This window comes from Apodemus sylvaticus, chromosome 8 (assembly GCF_947179515.1).
Source record: "Apodemus sylvaticus chromosome 8, mApoSyl1.1, whole genome shotgun sequence".
NCBI lineage: Eukaryota > Metazoa > Chordata > Mammalia > Rodentia > Muridae > Apodemus > Apodemus sylvaticus.
Window position 1 is genome coordinate 98,537,022 of NC_067479.1, and position 25,035 is coordinate 98,562,056.

Consider the following 25,035-nt stretch of genomic DNA (forward strand, 5'->3'; position numbering starts at 1 on the left):
CAGGACAGCCAGGACTATACAGAGAAATTCTATCTCAGAAAGAAAAACAAACAAACAAACAAACAAGAAACATGTGACAACTATAAACCCAATTCTAAACTATGAATTGTAATCTCACCAAGTGTTAATAGAAACACACTGCTATAATCACAGAGGCTAGATTATGGGAATGTAAAGGACATACAAACTATTTCATTTATATACAAAAGAAATAACCAAGGGTCACAGGATGTAAGAGGAATGGAGAGCAGAAGGGATACAATGCTAATGGAGCGGGTGACTAAATCCCTCCAAAGCTCACATCCGGGGTAACAGTGCTCTAGCCATTAGGTATCATTCATAAGGGGCTTATTTTATGCATCACACAGACACATCTTTCAGGAAGTTTGTAGTCACCAAATTAAAATACTCTAACACCGGGGGTCATAGCACAGGGAAAGAGCTGTTTGAGGGAGGTTCTGTATCTCAGGGAAAAGAAATAAAAGATGGAAATACTTTTGACACAGAACAAGACAATAAAAAACAAAATGTAAGCATATTTGCACTAAGTGCAAGGTAGGAAAAATGTGAAACCCCGGAGGGTCCAGATCTATTCAAGATGGAAAATGCTCCCCTGCTCCCCAATCCTAAAGAGTAATACTTAGGGTGCTACATGAAAATACATAATCAGTCAAATTAACAATCTGTGCTAAGATTTCTGAGGAACAAAAAAAACAGAGAACAATGCTTCTGAAGTATGGAGAATACAGTAGTATAATACAAAAGAGGTGGAAAGACAAAAAGGACAAGGACCCTAAAAAGATTTGGGTTTTAAAATGTAAGCTAGAATGCTGTCAGTTCTCCAGTTTCAACATAGTGAGCCAGACAGGGCAAGAACAGACACACAGCAGGGTGAGAAGACTGCGGTGGAAACGGAGAGGGTGCCGCCAGCGCTTAGGACAGGAGTGAATACAATTAAAAAGCCAGACTGCAGCACTTGGTAATGGCTGGATGCAGGGGTCAGTCAAGGAGCACGATGAGTCAAGGGTGACTCCCACGCTGCCCGTCTGAGCAATTACTAAATGTGAATAAGCAGATTTTTGGACGAAGTGAAGAAAAAGAGCTTAAGGGTTCAGATTTAGACAGCTGAGATTACCTAAAAGGAATGTCTGCTGGGTATCAAGCTTAAAGGAAACATCTGGGGCTGAAGATACAAATCTTCCATTATGTCAACAGCTTAGAGATACTAAAAGCTAAGGCTCTTGGATTAAAGAGTCCTACGTACTGTTTAGTTAGAAATTGCACTAATGGCCTGGCATAACGGTGCATGTCTATAATTTCAACACGGATGGCCAACACAGAGGTAGAGATCAGCATTGGCTACACAGTAAGACCCTTATCTAAGTTCCCTCTCATTAAATCAGAAGATCACTGTTCAGACCTGACATGTTCACAATCACTTTGATAACATCCTTCAAAGAGTGAAGTCTAATTCCCCTCCCTTGACTATGGGACTAGATTTAGCAACTCATTTCTAATAAATAAGATGTAAACATAAATGACTTTGTTGACTAGGTCATGGATGTACTCTTAGTGAAGCCAGCAGCCATCCGAAGTACATTCAAGCAGTTCCTCAAGACTTAGGTAGCAACAGATAGGTGACAATTCTCCTGCCTCAGCCTCCCAAGTGCTGGGACTACAGGTATGTCCTGTAATCCTGTGTAGCAGCACTGTGTCCTGCTGCTGTTGGTGGATTCTTGAGAATGCACGTGATGATAAATGGCAGCTGTTGTGAGTTAATAAACTTTGGATCAGGACATTGGGGATAACAGATAAACTAATTTTTTAAGAAACATATTGACACATAAAGCCTAATCACCACAAGCACAATCAGAAAATAAGTCTGAAGAAGTGGTCAGGTAAGAGAACAATATAGTAACATCCACACAAAGCACCCAGAAGTAACATTATGGATATGTTTCCTCAGAGAAGTAGCCAAAAGCACACTATTTTAACATTATTTCCACAAGACCCACTTTGGAGAAATATAGATCAGATTTTTTAAATTCTGCATTATTATAGATTTCCCCCTCTATATTATGTTACAGATTCAATTCCATAAAAATAAATAACATTAGTTTACTTATCAAGGTAAAGACAGTTTTCATATTATATACTAGAAAACAATTTTAATGGGTAACTGTGATAGCAATCTGCTTGGCTTCAAATGTCAGTTCTAGGTTACTTGACTCATGACTTTGACAGTGTTGATTAATCTATGAAGGCTTCCCTTTCTCCATAATCACAAAATGGGAATATTATTAACCTAGATGAGTTAGTAACTTGTACCCCAGTATTATATATTCAACATATGTAATATGCAACAACATAAATAGATGTTCCTACTATAATCATTAGTAGCAATAATAATGTTGCAGACTTCTCTTTGTTAACTGTTTCTATAATCATAATACATCAACAAAATTACCTGATTATATTTTATTTTATTTTCAAGACAGGGCTTCTCTGTATAGGCCTTGCTGTCCTGGAACTCATTTGTAGGGCAGGCAGGCCTCACACAAAGATTCTATTCAGTTTCTGTCTCCTGAGTACTGGGATTTTAAAGGCTTATAGCACCACGCCCTCTGTAACCTTATTTTATAACCATTCCCAAGACTGATTATTTTATCTTAACCTTTGAAAATAAAATATATGCTTTTTAGATTCCTAGATATTTCATCAGAATCTTTTAAAAAGTTTTTATTTATTATCATGTGGTACTTGAGTAAGCAGTTAGGACTACTTTGGAGGAAATCAATACTGTCTGATCACTGAATCTGAGAATGGAACTTGGGTTTGTCAGGTTTGAGAAGCAAGGACTTTTATCATCTGAGCTATCTCACTGGAATTTATTAGAAATTTCACCATAAATTAAAAATATCTACTTGGGCTGGTGAGACGGCTCAGCAGTTAAGAGCACTGGCTGCCTTTGCAGAGGTCAGCTCAACTCCCAGCAACCACAGGAGGCTCACAACCATCTATAAAGGGATCTGATGCCCTCTTCTGTCAGGTAGGTGTACATGCAGACAGAGGACTCCAACATTCAAAGAAATACATACATAAATAAATTTTTGGGGGGGAGGGGATTTGGTTTTTTCGAGACAGGGTTTCTCTGTACAGCCCTGGCTGTCCTGGAACTCACTCTGTAGACCAGGCTGGCCTGGAACTCAGAGATCTGCCTGCCTCTGCCTCCCAGAGTGCTGGGATTACAGGCATGTGCCACCACCGACCGGCTTGCTTCTTTTTTTTTTTTTTTTTGGTTTTTCGAGACAGGGTTTCTCTGTGTAGCCCTGGTTGTCCTGGAACGCACTCCATAGACCGTAGACCAGGCTGGCCTCAAACTCAGAAATACTCCTGCTTCTGCCTCCCAAGTGCTGGGATCAAAGGCATGCGCTACCACTGCCCCGCTAAATAAATTTTTTTTTAAAGGTTAAAAAAAAAAAATCTACAGGCTGGAGAGATGGCTTAGTGGTTAAGAACACTGACTGATCTTCCAGAGGCCCTGAGTTCAATTCCCAGCAACCACATGGTGGCTCACAACCATCTGTAATAGGATCTGATGCCCTCTTCTGGTGTGTCTGAAGACAACTACAGTGTACTCATATATATTAAATAAATAAATCTTTCAAATGTTTAAAAAAATAAAGTTTAAAAAAAAAACAACATTTGCAAATGTCACTCACCTAAGGACAGAGCCTAAGGAGATGGTCCAGTCTGTAGAGTGTTTTCATGTAAGTATAAGAACCAGAGTTTGAGTCCTAGTAGGCCCATAAAAAGCATGTGCAGAAGTGAGAGAAGTCTTGTGAGGACATGATGGACACCCTACTTAGATTCGATCTCAAAAAATGGTGACAGAGGAATCAGTGGCATACACATGCATGCATGCAGGCAGATATTTTAAAAGCCACTTAATCAAAATGGTAAAATGATACAGGAATTTAAAGCTATCAAATTGGCAACTAACAACTGCATATACCCATACTGATAGTTTCTTCAGGAAAATAACATGAAATTACAAGAAAACATAAAGTATTTTTAAAAGGAAGATTTATCTATTACCTTTTATTTTTATTTGTTTGTTTGTTTGTTTTCAAGACAGGGTTTTTATGTATAGCCCTGGTTGTCCCAGAACTCACTCTGTAGACCACACTGGCCTCAAGTTCACTGAGATCTGCTTGCCTCTTCCTCTCAAGAGCTGGGATTAAAGGTGTATGCCACCACCACAGGCTAAAGAAAGATTAACTCGTGTACATGACTGTTTGTCAGGAAGCATGTCTGTGTGTGTCCAGTATCCGGGGCTAGACTTACTATCATGAAGCATAGAGGTGCTGAAAATTGAACCAAAGGCTTCTGAAAGAGTAGTATGTACTCCTAACTGTGGAGACAACTCTCTAGCCCCAAGAATATCTTAAGTTAAAATACAAAACTTCACAAACAAGAAGGTTCAATAACAGTTCAATCATAACTAAAGAACAAATCGAAAAGAAAACCCCGAATGAAACAGGAAAGGCTGAAGTCAGATGGAAAACCAAGTCTGCAGTCCTCCTTTCCTTTTCCTGTCACACTCCCCCACACCCTTCATTTCTACTTAATACTAGAAAGGTGTGGGAATTTCCAGCAAGCTGGCCAGCTGCTAGTTCCCTAACTCGGCAAAGAAAGCCCCCTTCCACGGAGAGGCCCCACAGGCAGCTCCAGGCGCCCGGCTTGTCAAGAGTTCTGAGAAGCACTACTCTGGCTGCAGACTCTCTGGCTCCACAGCATTGTTTGCAGCTCGGCCCCTTATCCAGAGCCCGGATTAGCATAAGAATGTGTCTTTTCCTTTAACAAGCAACTCATCCATTTTCTTTCCCGCACTTCTCACTTCTTTCCCAGCAACCCTGACCCCAGTATACACATGTACAACGGCAGCAGCCGTAGGTCATGATTCTTTCTATAACGGGAAAAAACGACCTCATCCAAATCTGGAGAAAAGATTTTGCTTCAAGAGCTGTGAGTGTATCTGTAATAACACAAACCTGGTTTTTAGCATTGTAAAGAGAATCTTTCAGTTTGAACATGAAGAGGAAGTAATCATCTCCAAAGCTGCTGGAAGCTATTCCGGGACTGAAGACCAACGGTCCTCAGAAACACTGAATGCTCAAGCAATCGTGTTTGAAGCCTCAATTACTTAGGAACTTTTAGGTGAAGAGGCAGTAAACTGCCACAGTGGTTGCATATGCCAGTAAGATTTGCTGAAGGAGGCAGAGGCAAGAGGATCACAAGTTCCAGGTCAGCCTCAGCTACACACTTTTTACAGCTAGCAGTGATCTTGATTACAGGACTCTGGAGGTGGAGGTGGAGGCAAAGGCAGACAGATCTCAGTGAGCTTGAGGCTAGCCTGGTCTACAGAGTAAGTTCCAGGACAGCCAGGGCTACACAGAGTTTTAAAAACATGCCTTGGGGGCGGGGTGGGGGGAGGGAGACAGCAAATTACAGTCACTGAAGGTTTTTCTGTGACAATCAAAAACAGTCCCCATGCGATGAGAATTAAGAAAGGCAACTTGAGCACGCTAGGTTAGTTAATATACAATGAATGATTGAGAGAGGTTGCTGTTCTTTCCCCCTTCAGACCCTATCACACAGACCGTGTAGTTCACAACTACCTCTAACTCCACTTCCAGGGGACCAAAGACTCTCCTCTGGCATTCATAGACACCTCAACATACGCATGTGAGTGTGATATATGTACAGATGGATGGACACATGCACCCCTTTAAAAGAAATTAGTAAAAAAAGTTCATAAAACACATACCAAAAAACCAAAACAAAACAAAAAACCAACTCCAATCTGGCAAAAGAAGTAGTTATACCATTTGTAGGAAAATGAATATAACAGGCATTCATCTTATTATAAGAATTAAGCCAAAGAGAAAATGATTCTTAAGATGACTCAAATAGTATGCCAAGTGATTTAATATTCAACAGTTATGTAATTTACTACTCTTGATATTTCCTTTCTTAAATGCACTAGACCTGTGGTCTTCCCCACCCTTCTATTTCTTCAGACTTAATGCTAGTCATGCAGTTGTACTCTCCCTGAGGTGGTTTGGCCACCATAAACTCAGGTGTCTGAATGCTTGGTCCACACGGAGTGACACTATCAGCAGGTGCGGCCTTGTTGGATTAGATGTGACTTTGTTGGAGGAAATGTATCACTGAGGGAGCGTGAGGGGCCTGCGGCATCTTCCTTATCCTTCCTGCCTATGGACCCAAATGTAGAACTCTCAACTCCTGTCTGCCTGCATCCTGCCATGCTTCCTGCCACAATGATAATAGACTATGCCTCTGAAAACTGTAAACCAGCGCCAATTAAATGTTTTCTTTTATAAGAGCTGCTGTGGTCATGGTGTCTCTTCACAGCAGTAGAACCTCATTCTCCTGCCATCAAATCAACTGTTTTTACAGTTACCTTCAGTTTATATCCTGAGTCTACACACTTCTCACTAACTCTACTGTTCTCTAATTTAAGACACCTTTACTTGGATTATTTGAACAGTTTCCTAAATGGTCTACAAATACCTTTATCCACCACATATTCACCACCCAGGCAGAGCAATCCTAATTATGATGCAGGCAAACCGCACCTCTGTTTGACCTCCAGTGGTAGCCTAGTTCCCTCAGAGTACAAGCTTAAGTCCACCCGACGCAGTCTTCCTCTACTCCAGCTGCACCGACCCATGGCCCTTTCTTAAACAAGACACAACAAAGCCTTTGCTCTAGAACTGGCACACCTACAGGGCTGCCACCTGTATCCTTTCCCCAGGGTATCAGAAAAGATGTATTGCTACATAGTCTAACTGAAAAACAAAACAAAACAGCAACAAACACTTGTCTTACTCAGTGATCCCACCCCATCCTGGTCACACGCAATGGCATTGCTACTGAAAGCTTTCTTGTTATCTCCCAGCCAGGCTTTTGTTCTTTAGCACTTGGCATACTTTGATATTCCATCCTCTTGTTTTTATTTTAAGATATGATATTAATCTATAATCCAAGCTGGCTTAGAACTCACTTAAGAAGGCCAGGCTGGTTTCAAACTCACAGTGAGCCATCTGCCTCATTCTTCCAAGTACTAAGGCACACACTTTAACCACAACACCCAGCTTCATTTACTGTTTTCACTTTCTGTCTTTATTTTTCTAGACAGGGTCTTATGTAGTCTAGGCAGTCCTTGAACTTGTGATCTTCTTGCCTCAACTCTGACACTGTGATACAGTGTCTGTACAGCACCATGCCCGACCCTGTTCTTTGTGCTATTTACTGCTTGTCTACTGCTCCAGAGGGCAAAAGCATCTGCTGTATTCATGCCACACCTATGACAGGCACCTGGAACCTTGTTTGGAATATAGCTGGTAGCAAGTATATATCCACTAAGGAAATGACTGAATAGGGCAGAGGAAATTTAAATGTTATGCCAATTATCATTATTTTAGATATAAACCAGACTTTTCACCCAAGTGACCAGGAGAAAAATGATTGTTTTTTTTTAAAAAACGATTTATTTATTTTATGTATATGAGAACACTATAGTTGTCTTTAGGCACACCAGAAGAGGGCATCAGATCCCATTACAGATGGTTATGAGCCACCATGTAGTTACTGGGAATTGAACTCAGCACCTTTGAAAGAGCAGTCAATGCTCCTAACTGCTGAGTATTCTCTCCAGCCCTGATCCTATTTTTTAAATTACAACAAAACCAAATGACACAAAAATCATGCCACTTCCCTCTGGTTCATTTCCAGACAAACAAAGCTCTGCTTTGTGTCAAGATTCAGTGAGAATTAATTCTCACTATTTTCATGATATCTCCTTCACTTTCAGATATAAATAAAAGGTCTTAAGAAACCATAAGCACATATAAATATAACATCCCCTAACAATACTGTTCACAGTAAATAATGGCCTGGTTTTTAACCGTACCACAGACTTATACAAAATTAAATAACATAGTTCAATAACTATGAAAACACACACACACACACACACACACACACACCCCACTCCTTTGGTACAAACTTCTTTTACTCAAGGACTGGGCTATGCCCCACCTGTAACCTTACTACAAATGATTCTATACTAACTGATCCAGAGAATAGTAACCATGTCTTTGTTTCAAAAACTTGTTTATAACCATCTTGCAACTCTACCTTTGTTTCAAAAGCTGTTATGACAACCTGCCATTAAGACTACCTTGTTCTAACCACTTGGAATGTACACCTTTGTTGCTAGAGGTCTTTATGACTAACTTGCTACACTTATGTTCTGCTCCTGTAAGTCTTTGGGATTATATACCCTCTGAAAAGTCCCCAAAATTCCAAATGTCACATAATAACAGAAACTATCTACAGCTGGCAAAAATCATATCCCTGCTAGAGCACAAGGCAAATCGTAGTCAGCTGCTGTGGACAATCTGAAGCAGCCCCATTCCACGCCTGGGATTAAAATGAAAACACATTCCTATATTTCTGTGTTTTTCAAAGAAACCAAAATTCTAAAACTGTCACTACACAGGTACATATTTTAAAAATTACAGCCTTCAAAAGGAAAGCTATGATCTAAATGAAAGGAACCATGTTAGAGGTTAGAAAGGCTACAATGGGTGTAAGTAAATTCTGTACTAGCCACCTGCTCTGCAAAGCTGAGTAACAAGTGCGACCATCTCAGAAGCGCAGCCTCTCCTACTGTGCCGCAGACCTACTGAATATGGATTTCTGTTTGATGCAGACGTGTTCTATGTCTTCCTTCCTCTCTTTCTTGGTGGTAGTTTTGAGACAGTCTTATTATGTGGACCTGAATGGCCTGGATCTCAGTATACAGATCAGACTGGCTTTGAAATCACAGATACCTGCCTGCCTCTGCCTCCAGAGTGCTGGGATTAAAGTGTGCCACAACATCTGGCTTCAAAATAACTTTCACGAAAATGTCCATAAGCTGTTCAAAAAGAAATCCACCAAGAATATATGGCTACAAAACTGTACAGTAACAACTAGAAAATATGGCTAATGATAATTATATTGGATAGAGGTGTCTAAAAACTACTATTACTGTTTGATTTAATGGCAACTTTGACAAGTAGGTGTGAAAGTGGATACAAGGAACAGAAATTGCTAGTAGGTCATCAAAATTCTAACACTTAGCAACAACGCACAGGAGCTGGACTTCAAAGCCCAAAACATGAAATAAAATGAAGACTAGGAGCTAGTATGAGAGACGTCTTTAAAACACTGATGACAGATAATGGAATAATATAATGCTTGAATAAAAAGACAGAATAGGCAGAATTACAAACTATGAATCAGAAACAAAAGCATAACAAATAGGGTAAGACCCATCAAACTAAAAACCAACATAGTACCAACTATGATTTTCTTGCATACAAGGGGGTAAGAAATAAGAATAGGTAGGAATTAGCCGGGCAGTGGTGGCGCACACCTTTAATCCCAGCACTTGGGAGGCAGAGGCAGGCGGATTTCTGAGTTCGAGGCCAGCCTGGTCTACAGAGTGCGTTCCAGGACAGCAGGGCTACACAGAGAAACCCTGTCTCGAGAGGGAAAAAAAAAAAAAAGAATAGGTAGGAATTAATTCATGAAGTTTCTCACATGCTAAAGAAGCCTGAACTTTACTCAACAGACAGTAAGAAATCACTCTAGTCTTTTGAGCAAGTTTGTCAAAGTTTACAAAGACCATTACCGAAGTACTGTGAAGATAAAGGGGGCAGGCAGGGGTGAAGGAGAGAATCTGAAGTGTAATTGTAACACATTAAAAAACAAAACGGAGCAGGTTGACAGAAGATGGAAACAAAGAATAGAGGGAACCACTATGAAGGTAGGTTGAGAGGACACAGCAACCTCTAGATGTGCAACCAGAGACACTGGTGCTAGAGACGGGGAAATCAAGAGCCACAGACAGATGAACCCTTAAAAAAATAATAATGAGACTCTCATATATTCTAGGTTCACCTTAAAACTGGCTACAGTTGAGCTGGGCAGTGGTGGCACATGCCTTTAATCCCAGCACTTGGGAAGCAGAGAATCCCAGCACTTGGGAAGCAGAGGCAGGTGGATTTCTGAGTGAGGCCAGCCTGGTCTACAGAATGAGTTCCAGGACAGCTGGGGCTACATAGAGAAACAAAAACAAAACAAAACAAAACAAAACAAAACAAAAAAACCCAAATAACAAAAATAACAAAAAACTGGCTACAGTTGAGGCTGGCCTTGAACTCTTGAACCTCCCGCCTATCTCCCAATCCCTGGGATCACAAATATGTACTGCTATACTCAACTGTAAACTTTTAAGAACAAATAAAAAGCCAGGTGTTGGTGGCACATACTCAGGACACTGAGGCAGGAAGGTCACTGCAAGTAACAGGCTAGCCAGGGCTTTATAGTTGAGAGCCTGTCAAAAACAAAACAAAACAAAACAGCCCACAGATAAGCTCTAAATCAGGCCAAATGAATGGACAAAACATGTCTACTTATTATTTCAAGATCCTAGGGCTAACAGAAGTTACAGTTTGAATTTGAAGTGTTCACCACAGGCTCATGTACCACAGGCACAGGTACAATGGGAGGAGGGTCTAGATGTGAAGGTGGAGTGAGGGTTATATTTAGGCCCCAGACCCTTCTTCACTCTCTGTCCCATCCATCACGAAGAATCTCTTCCCCTGCACAATCCCACACCATCAGGTCTACCTCATCATGGCCAAGGACTATGGACTGAAATCTCTGGAACCATAACTATAAATAAACCCTCATCCCTTTTTGTGAGACACATGGGCACAGCAGTGAATGACTAACAAAGATGTTAAAGTACATGTACACACACACACACACACACACACACACACACACACACGCACGCGCGCGCGCACATTACATGAAAATATATGAGAAAACAAGGATGGTTATCAAAGGAAGTCAGCATATTAAAATTTATTAAACATATAATTAGAAAAGTGGAGGTTATCTATAAAATCAAAGGTTAGTGCTTTGAAAAGACATGATACATAGACCCACACATGAAGTTGTACCATGTAAAAATGTCACAAGTAAGTAAAATTAAGAATAAAGAGCCTTCTTGTTCCTCTCTTGCTCTTCTCTTCTTGCTCCCACTGTCCCCTCACCCCTTTCCATTCCTTCCCCCACCCACGTGCTCATGGCCAGCCTCTACTACTGTACTCTCTCTGCCTTTCTCTGCCTCTACTACTCTCCTAACTCCCTTCCCCATGCCCTTAATAAACTCTATTCTATACTTTTAAAAAAAGGATTCTAGCAATAATTATAATTAGTAATATTAAAATCAATATTAGTGTCAACATTTAAGAGTACCAGCTGGTAGGAATGTAGCCCAGTGGTATAGTAATTGCTTAGCATGCACAAAGGCCTGGATTCAGTGCCTAGCACTGCTCCTGGTACCACAGGAAAGCCCCCTTTAGAGAGCTCTACTGGGTCAGTGATATTGCTTGGTAGATAAAGGCACCTGTCAAGCCTGACAACCTGAGGACAATCCCTAGAACAAACATGGTGGAAGGAGAAAACTGTCTGGCCCAAGATGTCCTCTGACCTCCACATATGCACCACGGTGGGCATCAGTCGCCACACAAATAAATAAATAAATCAGTTTAATAAAAGAATCATTCTACATCCTTCACTTTATCCTCGTGCTTTTTAAGCAGGTATTCTCATTATGTATACTTTTATAAGAATAAATTTGACAATCAAGAAGTTAGACTGAAGGGATGGCTCAGTGGTTATGAGAGCTTGCTGTTCTCCCAGAGGACCTGAGTTTAGTTCCCAGTACACTCACTAGGTGGCTCACAATCACTTGTAATTCATGTTCCAGGGAATGCAACACTATCTTCTGTCTCTGTGGGCACACATACAGGTAGATAGTAAAACTAACTCAAGATGGTAGGGAATACATAAGCATACCAATAACTTGACTATAAAAGACAGGCCAGTAAGACAGGTGGAAGGGAAGTTAGGGAGAAGAACAACGGAGTTGGTGGTCATGAAAGACTTTTATATATGTCGCTTACAGTTTTGTCTCTTGTGTAATCTCTTTAAAATGAAAGAAATGATTTCTGAGTCACCTAGATTAGAAATTACCTTATTAACAGTTACAACTATAAAGTCATTCAAATGAAGGACAAGGTTATCACTGAAGAACATCAAAAGACTAATAACTACTGTGGTTTAGCTGAGTATCCCCTGACGGTTCAGGAGTAAGACCTGGGTTGCAGGGTAGCACAACTGGGAGATAGTGCAATGTCTCGGAAGCCATCAAGCCCATGAGGGTATGCTTCTGCTCCCTCTCTGACACTGGGTGCTTGGGAGGTTAGGGATCTGCTGTGCCATGGACTCTTGCCCTGATGGGCTGCATTGCTAGAGGTTCAAAGCAATAGGGCCACTTGAACCCAGAACTCTAAGCCAAAATATATCTTTCCTTTTTATAAGTTAATTACCTCAGATACCCCATGACACCACAGGAAGCTAACACAGATAAAACTGGATCTCAAGGCAGTTCTTAAATAGGTGAACATCTATTTATAAAATGAAAATATATTAAAATTATTATTTCATAAGGAAGGTGATTGAAGAAGCTGAACAGTTTGAGCTCTGGTGTTATAAGGACACTAAAGGACCACAAGTGAAGGTGCAGAGGACATAATACACACAGTACACACAGTGCACAGTACACACAGAATATCCTCAGTGATAAAGAAAGCATTTCCTATGACTTGATTTTCTTAAATCTTTTCCTTACCTCAGAGATGTGGCCAGATAAAACTGTAGTTCCAAGTTCTCCAAACAGCTTTGACCTATGCTTCCATCTCATGAATTCCAAGACAGTATCAAAGCGATGCATATTTTCATAAATCTGCTTTAAGAAAAAAAAAGACTTATTTAAGAAAAAGCTTTTATTGTCAGAATAAAATGTATAAAAGAGCACTAAAAGTTTTTCATAGGTACAATTATTCATTTTCAAAGTAAAGTCAATGAATGGCTACTGACCAAAAAAAATATAGTTCTTTGGGAAACAATATTGTGCAATCTTCTAGGTAATTAGTTACAAATGTCTATGTTAAGCTTAGGTTTTAATGAACAACAGCAATTAAAAACAAACAACTAAAAAAGCAACTAAAAAATGTACAATTTTCTTGCAATCTCACTTGGCCCTGTCTCGTGAAACTGCCTAAACATTTTTATTTGTTTAATATGGAGGGAGTCCACAGACACTAACACTGTCCTTAATGACCCTATTGCTTCAAGAGACATTCACAAAAATGCAAGGTGGCAAACATTAACATTTTTTTTTTTTTTTGGATTTTTTTCCCCGAGACAGGGTTTCTCCACATAACCCTGGCTGTCCTGGAACTCACTCTGTAGACCAGGCTGGCCTCAAACTCAGAAATCCACCTGCCTCTGCCTCCCAGAGTGCTGAGATTACAGGCATGCGTCACCACCGCCCTGCTCAACTATTTTTAATTTATTTAAAAATATACATGTTTACATAGAGCTTGTTTTCCTCCTTGTTGACACAGGTCTCACTATGGACTCCAGGGCTATCCTGGAACTCATCATAATCCTCCTACCTAGCCTGAAAATTTAAAACAATTTCACTGAAAAAAAATTTTTTTTTAATTAAAACTTCAGAGAAGCCAGGCGATGGTGGTGCATAGGTGTCTGAGGTCTGACAGTCTTGGCAATAGTAACTAAATTTACATCACCCGGGGGCAACTCAAGACCAATCCAGCATAGCAGACAGCAGTCTTCTTTAAAGAGTCCACTCAGCAGACAGGCTGCCACAGCTAAATCTTTCATTGTCCAAGAAACAACACAACCCTGACAGCCATTAGTAACACTGTCTGCATGTAGGAGTGAGCTTTCCTGGGTCTTCTCAATGCTATTGTTACTCACAACATATCTAGTCCCAGCAGTTTTCAGATCTACTCTTAGAATGTCACTAAGAAATGAAGGAGGGTGAAAATAGATTTGAAGGATTAGTGTTTTTATTTTTTAATCCAAAATCTTTATAATACACACACAGACACACACACACACACACACACACACACACGAATATAATAATTTAGAAATGGTACAAAGTTTATTCTAAAGTCATTTAGGGGGTTGGCAGGACTATGAGTCCACTCTGAACAGAAGTGAGATAATCCCTGTGATAAATTTGCATAAAAGTAAAAATAGGCCACTGATGTACCTTTATTTAAACATTTTACCAGATAATTGAAATGGATCAAATGATGAATAACATGCAAACCATTGCTTATCATAACTCTAATTATTAAAACATTGTTTCCATAGCTAAAAACGGTTTGAGCTTTAGGTTAAATTTAAAATTAATTTTTAAAAAAGAGAAACACCAATGTCCAAATATACCATAATTCAGAAATCCAAATTATCTAGTCTCCTGTTTTACTCTTATAGGAAAATAACAGAAAAATAATTTCAGAAACAAAAATTTAAAAAGTTAATCTTGAGCGTTGGAGAGATGGCTGACTTCTCTTCCAGAACCTGGGTTCAGTTCCTAGCACCCACATGGTGGTTCACAACCATCTGTAACTCCAGTTCCAAGGGATTTGACCTCTCCTTCTGACCTTGGGTACCAAGAATTCTCACGATGCACAGTCATACATGCAGGCAAAACACTCATTAAAATTAAAATAAATCTTTAAAAAACACACACATACAAACAAACCTTATCTTTTTGTTGTTATTGGTGGTGGTTTTTTTGGATTTGTTTTTTTCGAGACAGGGCTTCTTTGTATAGCTCTGGCTGTCCTGGAACTCACTCTGTAGACTAGACTGGCCTTGAACTCAGAAATCCCCCTGCCTCTACCTCTCAGAGTGCTGGGGTTACAGGCGTGCACCACCACCGCCAGGCAACAAACCTAATCTTAAAGCCTACTGAGAAAATCTTTCTGTACCTCAGAAGTAAACAAAAGACAATGAAATAAAAAGATTTACTTCTGGGCTGGAGAGATGGCTTAGCAGTTAAGAGCACTGACTGCTCTTCCAGAGGTCCTGAGTTCAAATGCGAGCAACCACATGGTGGCTCACAACCATCTGTAATGAGATCTGACGCCCTCTTCTGGTGTGTCTAAAGATAGCTACAGTGTACTTATATTAATAAGTAAATCTTTTTATTTTTTTATTTTTTTGTTTTATTTTTTAAGTAAATCTTTTTTTAAAAAATGATTTGCTTCACAGTACAGGTCTACAGATCATTTTTTACATACTAGAAATCCAAAAAATTGCAGGAAAAGGACCTCTATAAATACATATAACCATAGATACAGGATTTATATAAGCACAATGGTCCAAATAGCTTAACTTACTAGTCACTGTTAGCACTGTAAATGTGTGTTCACAAGTTTTTGGCTTTCTTTTTTTTTCTTTTTTCTTTTTTATAACTTTCATTGACTAAGAGTTTCACATCACATATCTCTCCATCCCCTCATATCTACCCTAATGAACCCCTCCCCAATAAAAACCACACAAACAAAACAGAAAACATCTCATCCTGGAAGCTATTGTGTGTCCCACAAAATACCTCTCTGTCCACACATCCTTACTTGGGAATGTTCACGTGTTCAAGTTTAACCTTTAAATTTAGGCTAAATTTAAAATTAATTTTTAAAAAAGAGAAATACCACCAATGTTCAAATATACCATAATTCAAAAATCCAAATTATCTAGTCTCCTGTAGTACTCTTATAGGAAAATAAGAGAAAAATAATTTCATTAAAAAAAAAAAAATCAAGCACTGGGATTGGTAAAATGGCTCAGCAAGTAACTGTGCCTGCTTCCAAGCTTAGAAGCCTGAGTTCAATCCCTAGAACCCACAGATCAGAAAAAGAAGACTGGCCAGGCGGTGGTGGCGCACACCTGTAATCCCAGCACTCTGGGAAGCAGAGGCACGCAGATTTCTGAGTTCGAAGGCAGCCTAGTCTACAGTGTGAGTTCCAGGACAGCCAGAGCTACACAGAGAAACCATGTCTCGGGGAAAAAAAAAAAAACAAAAAAAAACAAAAAAAACCAAAAGAAACCAAAAAAAACAAACAAACAAAAAAAAATCCAAAAAACCAAAAAAAAACCAAACAAAAAAAAACAAAAAACAAAAAAAGAAAAAGAAGACCAACTCCTACAAGTTTTCTTCTGACCTCCACACTTGTACTGTGGCACATACCATACACACAAACAAAAACATACAAAAATGAACTGAAATGTAGCAACAAGACAAACACCAAATAAATGTAATTTTTTTCACTAAAGATTTTGGGCTAAAATTTTCAAACATGTTAAGACAAAGAAACTTAAAGTAATTTCAAGTTTCTGCTCAGATGGATTTATGCTGTACCATATAAAACAAACCTTAATACAAGAATTATTAAGTAACACTTAGGGTCAATAACAATTGTGCTATGTGTTGGTATTCTGTCTGGACTCCAGCCCCCTCCCCCCTCAGTCACCTGGCAGCAGCCAGCTAGACCCTCTCTCTCTCCAGAACCTCAGGGGACTATAAAGGGGCTGTTTGCCCCTCCTCACTCTCTTACTGTTGCCTCTCTAGCCTCTTGCCCTCTTGCTCCCTCCCCCTCTCTCCCTATCCCCCCACCCACTTGGTCATGGTCCGCCTCTACTTCTTTCTCTCCTCTCTGCCTCTACTACCTTCTTAACCACCCCCCATGCCCTGAATAAACTGTCTTTTATACTATAGTGTCGTGTGGCTGGTCCCTCGGGGAAGGGAGACCTTGGCATGAGCCCGCTGAGGCACCCCCTTCCCCCACACCTCACCATAGCCCCATAGAACATATATTAGTACCCCTTTATCTTTGGACCCTGAAAACCCAGAAGGTAAGCAACTTCTGATGACCTACTTTTTTTCCCAGAGCTACCCTGACATAAAAGCTAAACTTAGGCGTTTGGAGAAGGGTTCCCTAACTCCACAAGCAGAAGTCTTGGCGCTGGCCTTCAAGGTTTGTCATCTCCTTTAAGGAGATGAGAAAGCCCGAAAGCAAAAATACCACATGCTGGCAAAGGCTGTCTGACCAGCTCCAGCCCCAGCTTCTACCCCAGACCTCTGGCCTTCTAAGGCTCAGAGACCACCAGCTATATATAGACCAGCTATATATAGACCCCTACTAGAGATATGGTCAGCAAGGTCACTGGGCAAGGGCTTGCCCTATCCCTAACAAGTCAAGAGAACCACGTCCTAGGTGCCATCAGGAGGGACATTGGGCTGTCGATTGTCCTCGAGCCACACAGACCAGAGGGACACCACTTCCAGGTAACCCCTCCAGCTGACCTCCCAGGCTTGGCTATGTATGATTGAAGGGGTCAGAGCTCCCTGGCCCAACCATGCCAATCACCAGCAGGGAGTCCCAGGTTGCTCTCATGGTATGTGGGCAGCCCTTCTTCTTCTTGGACACTGGGGCCACTTACTTAGTCCTGATGGAGTTTTGGGGGTAGGAGGACAATCTTATCTTCCGCATCAGACCCCACCACTTAGTTGCATTTTTAGATGTGTACCCCTCACCCATTCCTTTTTGGTAGTGCCCACGTTTCCTGTCCCCCTCCTTATTGGGAAGGGATCTTGTAGCTAAGTTGGCAGTCTCTGTTTCCTTTGTTCCTCCCAGTGCCTAAACCCAGGCTCCCAGCAGTTGCTCCGCTCCTTCTAGTCAGTCACCCTGCTAACGCTAACATGTTACTTCCTTTACCAGCTTCTCAGGTGGACCACCTAGTTTGGGACATCCAGAACCCCTCTGCTGCTAAACATCATTCTCCTGTTGTCATCCAGTTACTGCTGGACCCTACCAGGTACACCACCCAAGCTCAACACTCATATTCACACACTCTCTCTCCTTTCTCTCTCCTCTCCCTCCCTCTCGCTCCCCCCCTCCAGAGCCTCAGGGAACTTAAGCCTATCATTTATGACCTCTTAAGGAAAAATCTCCTCCGCCACATCTCTTCCCCCTTTAACACCCCTATACTAGCAGTTAAGAAACCTAACAGAACTTATAGGCTGGTTCAAGATCTCACACATTTATTCTGCAGTGGTCCCCCTCCATCCTGTCGTAGATAACCCTTATACACTTCTTTCCACTATCCCTTTGGGGACTTCTCATTTTTCAATCCTATATCTCAAGGATGAATTTTTCTCTGTCCCTCTTGACGCCCAGTCACAGACCATATTTGCCTTTACCTGGACAGATCCTGACACCCACTTTTCTACCCAACTTACCTGGACTGTTCTACCTCAGGGATTCCGAGACAGCCCACACCCATTTGGCCAGGCCCTGTCTTCTGACTTACTCTCCCTAAATCTAAGATTGTACTTTATGTAGCCCCTCTAGAGATTAGCCAAGCTGACACCTCTGTTCTTCTAAATTTCCTTTCCAATCAAGGCTATAGGGTCTTGCCTTCTAAAATCCAACTGTCCGCTTCTTAGGTCACCTATTTGGGACTAACAATAGCCCAACCCACAAGGCTATTACCTTAGATAGAAAGAATCTGAGTCAGTCTCTAACTGTTCCTTTTACAAAGGAAGAGATTTTTATCATGACTAGCTTTTTACGTCCCTGGGTTTCTTCCGTTTCCCTCCTTTCTCACCCCTTATATGAAGCAGTGTTAGGCCCCACCCATGACCCTCTTCTCAAACCTGCTACCAAGCCCTTTCAGAGGCTCCATCCACCAGGCTCTCCATAATGCCCCAGCCTGGTCACCTATAACTAACTGTCTTCTCTTCCCATAACCTGTCACAGCTCCTAACTTACAAAGGCCTACAGACTCTACCTCCCTCCAGGGTTCTTTCTCTTCAGGTAGCACTAATTAATAGAAGACCCCACTGGCCACTGTGGGACTCAGACCTCTACCATGGAAACTGCTGCCACCCAGCCTCTGTCATGTGGGTTAAGTAGTCAGATGGGTCCAAACCAAACACTCAGTTTCACATTTTCTGCTACCAGACTGCGGAAGCTTACAAACACACACAGGCATATTAATTGGTAGTTTCTCCAGTCAGCGGGAGAGAACCTAAATGCCCAGATAGCACCTGGCCAGTCTCTTGGGCTAAGGGGTTGGCATTTCTATGCCCCAGTCCTTATGACCGGCCTCCTGGCTGACCTATGAGTTAGGACATAGACCCTTCGGTGACTTCCCTTCTCGAAAGCAGTTCATAAATCCCTCAAGCTCTTGTAGCCGGCCAAAAATTCCTGGTACCAGGTTAAATTGTTTTCTGGCAATTTCTGGGAAATCGCTGCCATAGCTTCTAGTTATTCACGTGACGGCCTGAATGTCTAGCTTGGCCCTACACGGACCCGCTGCATTTCTAGCTTGGCCCTACACAGACCCGCTGCTAAGCAGTTCTCGGGATGCCAGTATGAATAGTTCAGTAACATCCCCATCACCCAATGGGCGCTATATTGTCTTTGAACATGTATATTTTAAGGTAAATGAAAAAAGGCCCGAATACTTACCTATCCACCCTCCCACACCCCTGGCCTGTTCTCACGGCCTACATGTTCAGTTTGTGTCACAGGCCTGAACCTGCCTGGACAAACTCATTTTCTGTCACCACGTTCTTATGCCATTGCTTGCCAGCTTTCTTATTCTAGTCCTTGCCAAATGTTTCTTTGCTAATATAAAAATATACTTTCCTCTATTTACATAACCTGTAAAAGTTACCTTAGATTCTCTTTCCTATCCTGTCTTGATAGATTTTTACTACTGCTATTAAATTCTATTCCGTTATAATAGAATCTATTATAATAGATTGCAATCTATATAGCACTCAATCCTGTCCGAAGTTTGTTATGACAGAATTCCCAGTGCCTTAAACAGTTTCTCCCACGAGTTCTCAGAAGATGTGGACACAGCTAGAAGATACTGCCTGAATTATGATATGATAATCACTGGAAAATGCAGTGGACAAAAACAGATACCCTGAGTCAAATGATTTATGACATTTCATGTCATGCATGCCCATTCCACAGAGGAAAAAGCCCTGCGTCTTCTGCACTTGAAAGTCAAACTGATCACCCAAGTTGCCACAGAGACCATGGGAACTGTTGTCTAGTGGACTCTGTCATTCTTTAAATAATATAACTGTTAGATTTTTATTTCTCAGACTTCTGACTACACAGACAGCTAGAAAAACTTTCACAGATGTAATCTGTTATCTCCTTACCTAAACTCGGTTTCCATTAATTAAATACTTCGTATTTCCTCTTCTTGCTATGCCACTGTGCTAACATCTGAGTTCCCATAAAATTGCCTAACTCTAATAAAATATTCCACTATAAGATCCAACTTTTTCAACTTTATGGCCTTGTTCCTTTTACTCCACAAAGGGCTCATCTTGAGGACTGCTCAGGTTGTTGTCTCTTTTGTAAACTTATAAGCTACAGGAAACCTACTCAGATCTACCTCTCATGAACCAAATGGCCTCCATCCAGATAAGGACATCTGCCCAGGGTTCCCGCTTACTGCCTATTCTAGAAGATGGGATTCCTCTGGGTTTCAAATGTATATCTTAAGAAAAAATTTTCCTGGGCTGGAGAGATGGCTCAGCAGTTAAGAACACTGGCTGCTCTTCAGAAGGTCCTTAGTTCAAATCCCAGCAACCACATGGTGGCTCACAACCATCCGTAATGAGATCTGATGCCCTCTTCTGGTGTGTCTGAAGACAGCTACAGTATACTTATTTATAACAATAAATAAAATCTTTAAAAAAAAAAAAAGAAAGAAAGAAAAAATTTTCCTTTCTCCCAAACATACTTAATCTTATTTCCTACTTATGATAATGTGTTTCAACATATTGTCAAGTCCATGTGCTTAATACATCCAAGACAGCTCTAGAGAAACAACCTTCAGATGCTCCAATCTCCTGTCACAGACACTTCTACTGGATCTGTTCCTTCTGACTTATCCTCAGATGGCTCCACAGACTCTGGACAGCAAGGAGGCAGCCAATTCTACTAAGACTGGACAAACACCCGCCCCCCCCCCATACCCATCCCTCTAGATTCCAGAGACATGTCACCGCCAATGTCAGCATGAAGCAGCCAGATATCACAACAACTCTATTCCTGCTTCGCCATCACCTCTTTTCTAATTTTTTTTTAAATGAAACCAAAACGGGGGAATGTTGGTCTGTCTGGACTCCACCTCCACAGTTACCTGGCAACAGACAGGTAGGCCTGGCCCACTATCAAAGAGGCTGCTTACCCACTCCTCGCTCTCTTACTCACCTCCTGCCCTCTTGCTCCCTCACCCTCTCTCCCTATCCTGCCTCACACATACACACACATGGTCATAGCCCGCCTCTACTTCTCTCCTCTTTGCCTTTCTCTGCCTCTACCACCCTCTTAACCCCCCTCCCCATGCCCTGAATAAACTCTCTTCTATACTATACTGTCATGTGGCTGGTCCCTCAGGGGAAAGGGAGGCCTTGGCATGAGCCCGCCGAGGCACCCTTTCCCCCACACCTCACCATACCCCCATAGAACATACATTACTACCCCTTTATCGTTTTATAATCACAACACTATGCATACTGGTGTTTATTCCTGGTGGTTTCTGTAGGGTTAATGGATTTCCCTTGGCTTATTTTTGTGGTACTGGGAATTGAGTCCAGGACCTGGTGCATACTTAGCAAATACTCCCCCCTCCCTCACCCCACTCACTGTGGCCATATTTATTTCATATATGTGGGTACACTATCACTGTCTTCAGACACACCAGAAGAAGGCATCAGATCCCATTACAGATGGTTATGAGCCACCATGTGGTTGCTGAGAACTGAACTCAGCAGTTGGAAGAGCAGTTGGTGCTCTTAACTGCTGAGCCATCTCTCCAGCCCCAGCAAATACTCTTATTATGACTATAGACACAACCAGGTACTATTGGTGGTTAAACTACCTTGATAACTTAAAGATTTAAAATACTTACTTTACAAAGAGACCTTTTTAAGAAGGGAAAGAACAAGATAAAAACTTGGAGAATATATTTACAAAGCACACAAGTACAAACATCAAGAATATATGAAGCCACATCAAAGCTCAACGACAGGGTTGGGAGTATAGTTCAGTGGTAGAGTGCTTGTAACACCAACATGACTCCAGGCTCAATATCCACAACTGGGAAAACAAACCAAATTCAATAGCGGTAAGAAAAAAAATCAATAAGAAAATAGTTTTTTATAAGTGACTAAATTCTTACTAAGAGGTCATATGATTGGCAAATAAACACACAGAAGACTATTAGTTACTGAAAAATACAAATTAAGCTTGATAGAGATATCATTATATACCAATAAGGAGAGATAAATTAAACACAGTGGTTAAGTACTGGCAAAAATGTGAAGAATATGGATTTTCTCAAAATAGCATGCAAAATAGCACCCTCACTTTGGACAAGAGCTTGGCATTTTTTTTTCATTTTATTTTACATGTCTGAATGTTTTGCTTGCATGTGTGTACCATGTATGTGCCTGATATACATAAAGGCTAGGAGAGAGTGTTGGATACCTTAGACCTGGAGGTACAGACAGCTGCCATGTGGGCACTCCTGGACTTAAAGTTTGGTCCTCTACAAGTGTAACAAATACTCTTAAATGCTCCTCTACCCCACCTCCAACAGTCTCTCCAGTCTAGCAATTTCTTTTAAAAACTAAATTTACACATCAATCAGGCCACTAAGGTACATTCCTATATTTCTTTTTTTGTCTATATTCTTTATTTACATTCCAAATGATTTTCCCTTTCCCGGTTCCCCCCTCCCCATATGTCCCATAAGCCCTCCTCCCTCTGCCTGTTCCCCAATCAACCCCCTCCCATTTCACTGTCCTGGTAATCCCCTACAATGCTGCATCAAGCCTTTCCAGGACCAGGGCCCTCTCCTTCCTTCTTCTTGGGAATGATCTGTATGTGAGTTGTGTCTTGGGTATTCAGAGCTTCTGGACTAATATCCACTTATCAGTGACTGCATTCCATGTATGTTCTTTTGTGAATAAGTTACCTTACTTAGTATGATATTTTCCAGTTCCAACCATTTGCCTAAGAATTTCATGAATTCACTGTTTCTAATTGCTGAGTAGTATTCCATTGTGTAAATATACCACATTTTCTGTATCCATTCCTCCTTTGAGGGATATCTGGGTTCTTTCCAGCTTCTGGCTATTAGAAATAGGGCTGCTATGAACATAGTGGAGCATGCATCCTTATTGCATGCCGGGGTCCTCTGATAGTATCATGCCCAGTTTTCTGAGGAGCCGCCAGACTGATTTCCAGAGTGGTAGTACCAGCTTGCAATCCCACCAGCAGTGGAGAAGTGTTCCTCTTTCTCCACATCCTCGCCAACACCTGCTGTCTCCTGAGTTTTTAATCTTAGCCATTCTGACTGGTGCATTCCTATATTTCTAGTAATAAGAAAGCTGTGTTAAGAGGATGATGTGTTCCAGATCAATGTAGACTACATAGGAAGATCCTGTCTCTCCCATCCAAGGCTTCCTGAAAACACCCTAAGTAACACCCAACCCACTGAATGTAATCCTAAACACTGACAAAAGATTTCTGCTTGACCAAATTTCTCTAAACTTTCTTCCATGCAGACCTGTTTGCCTTCACATAAAATCCAATCTTAAATTAAGCCAACTTAGCAGACCTTCCATTACCTCATATGTGATCAAGTCTCCTTTCCTCTCTATTCTTTCAAGTGATGCTTTATCACCTTGACTCTAGCCACACTTCAGCAAAAATCCTATTATGTAGATTTAGCAAAATAACTGCTTAGTCTGTGAGTTTCTTCTTAGTCATTTTCCATTAAACCCCCATACCCGGCTGACTTGCTCTAGATACCCACTAGACCCATGTTGTATTTGGAGATAAATTCAATTCCTCACCCCTATAGTAAAACAAGTCTCTGAAGCAGTGATGTTGCAGCAATGATCCTCAAGAGTCTTCTCTGGAAGATTACAAGCATGATTCTACAATTAAGAGTGCTCACTATTTTCCCAGAAAACCAGGAGCTCACAACCATCTCTAACTCCAGTTCCAGGGAAACCCCCACTCTCTTCCACCCTCCATGGACACTGCATACATATGCCATACCTTCCTTCATACAGACATATAAAGATAATTTTTTTGAGACAGGGTCTCACTATGTAGCTCTAGTTGTCCTGGAACTTACTATGTAGACCAGGATGGCCCTCTTAATACACCAAGTTCTCCTTGCTTCTCCCTCTTAAATGCTGGGTTAAAGGTGTGCACTACTACACCCAGCTTTTTTTTTAATCACAAAGAAAACTTTCAGGGGAACTTCAGTGCTGCAATGGCTTCTGCTTTCTAGTAGAATAAGGAGCCCTTGTAGCACAAGACTAAGGACACCTGCAGCAACTCCTGTGCCAACTTTGAGTCTCCGTCTTCTGTAAGGTCAGCTCCTTGCCCTTCCGCTCTCCCCCTCCCCTAGCTCCTGACGAATGCCAGCTGCTCTAGGGAAACTTGCAGCAGAACGAGTCCCACAGAATAAACTACCTCTCTGCTTCAATTTATCCTAAAACCTTAATTTTTATACATAAATTAACATACTTAATAATCATCTTTCCTTTCCAATTAAATAGAATAAGTAGAGAAATACATACTACCTTTTTTCCTTCTGTGAAAAGTTTAAGGAAATTATCAATGGCCTTTATTATTAGCCAAGATGTAAAAGCACCATCAAACAAGATTCTTTGAATAGAGCTACACAAGACAGTAAAATTCCTATAATCAAAAATCACTAGAAAGTAATTCTAGACTACTAAGTTCAACATCTACTGTTGGGACGTTCCTGATCATAAAGAAACTTGTAATTCGTATTGTAATTAAATTTGTGAAAAATACCAGTACTGAAAATACCAAGAATTCTGCTACAATAAAACTCACCAGGAATGTGTGCGTT

General features: G+C 41.0%; 1 protein-coding gene across 2 annotated transcripts in view; it reads right to left on the reverse strand.

Annotated features, from left to right (window-relative positions):
- The window catches only part of Bmpr1a (bone morphogenetic protein receptor type 1A), a 105,720-nt gene that overhangs the window by 35,997 nt on the left and 44,688 nt on the right, over positions 1–25,035 (reverse strand). Inside the window, exon 2 of one of the 2 annotated variants that reach the window (XM_052190180.1) lies at positions 12,845–12,958. The gene's annotated coding sequence lies outside the window, so the exon portion shown is untranslated. Of the gene's footprint in view, positions 1–12,844; positions 12,962–25,035 lie in introns of both variants that reach the window. The other variant, XM_052190181.1, reaches the window with a different exon arrangement.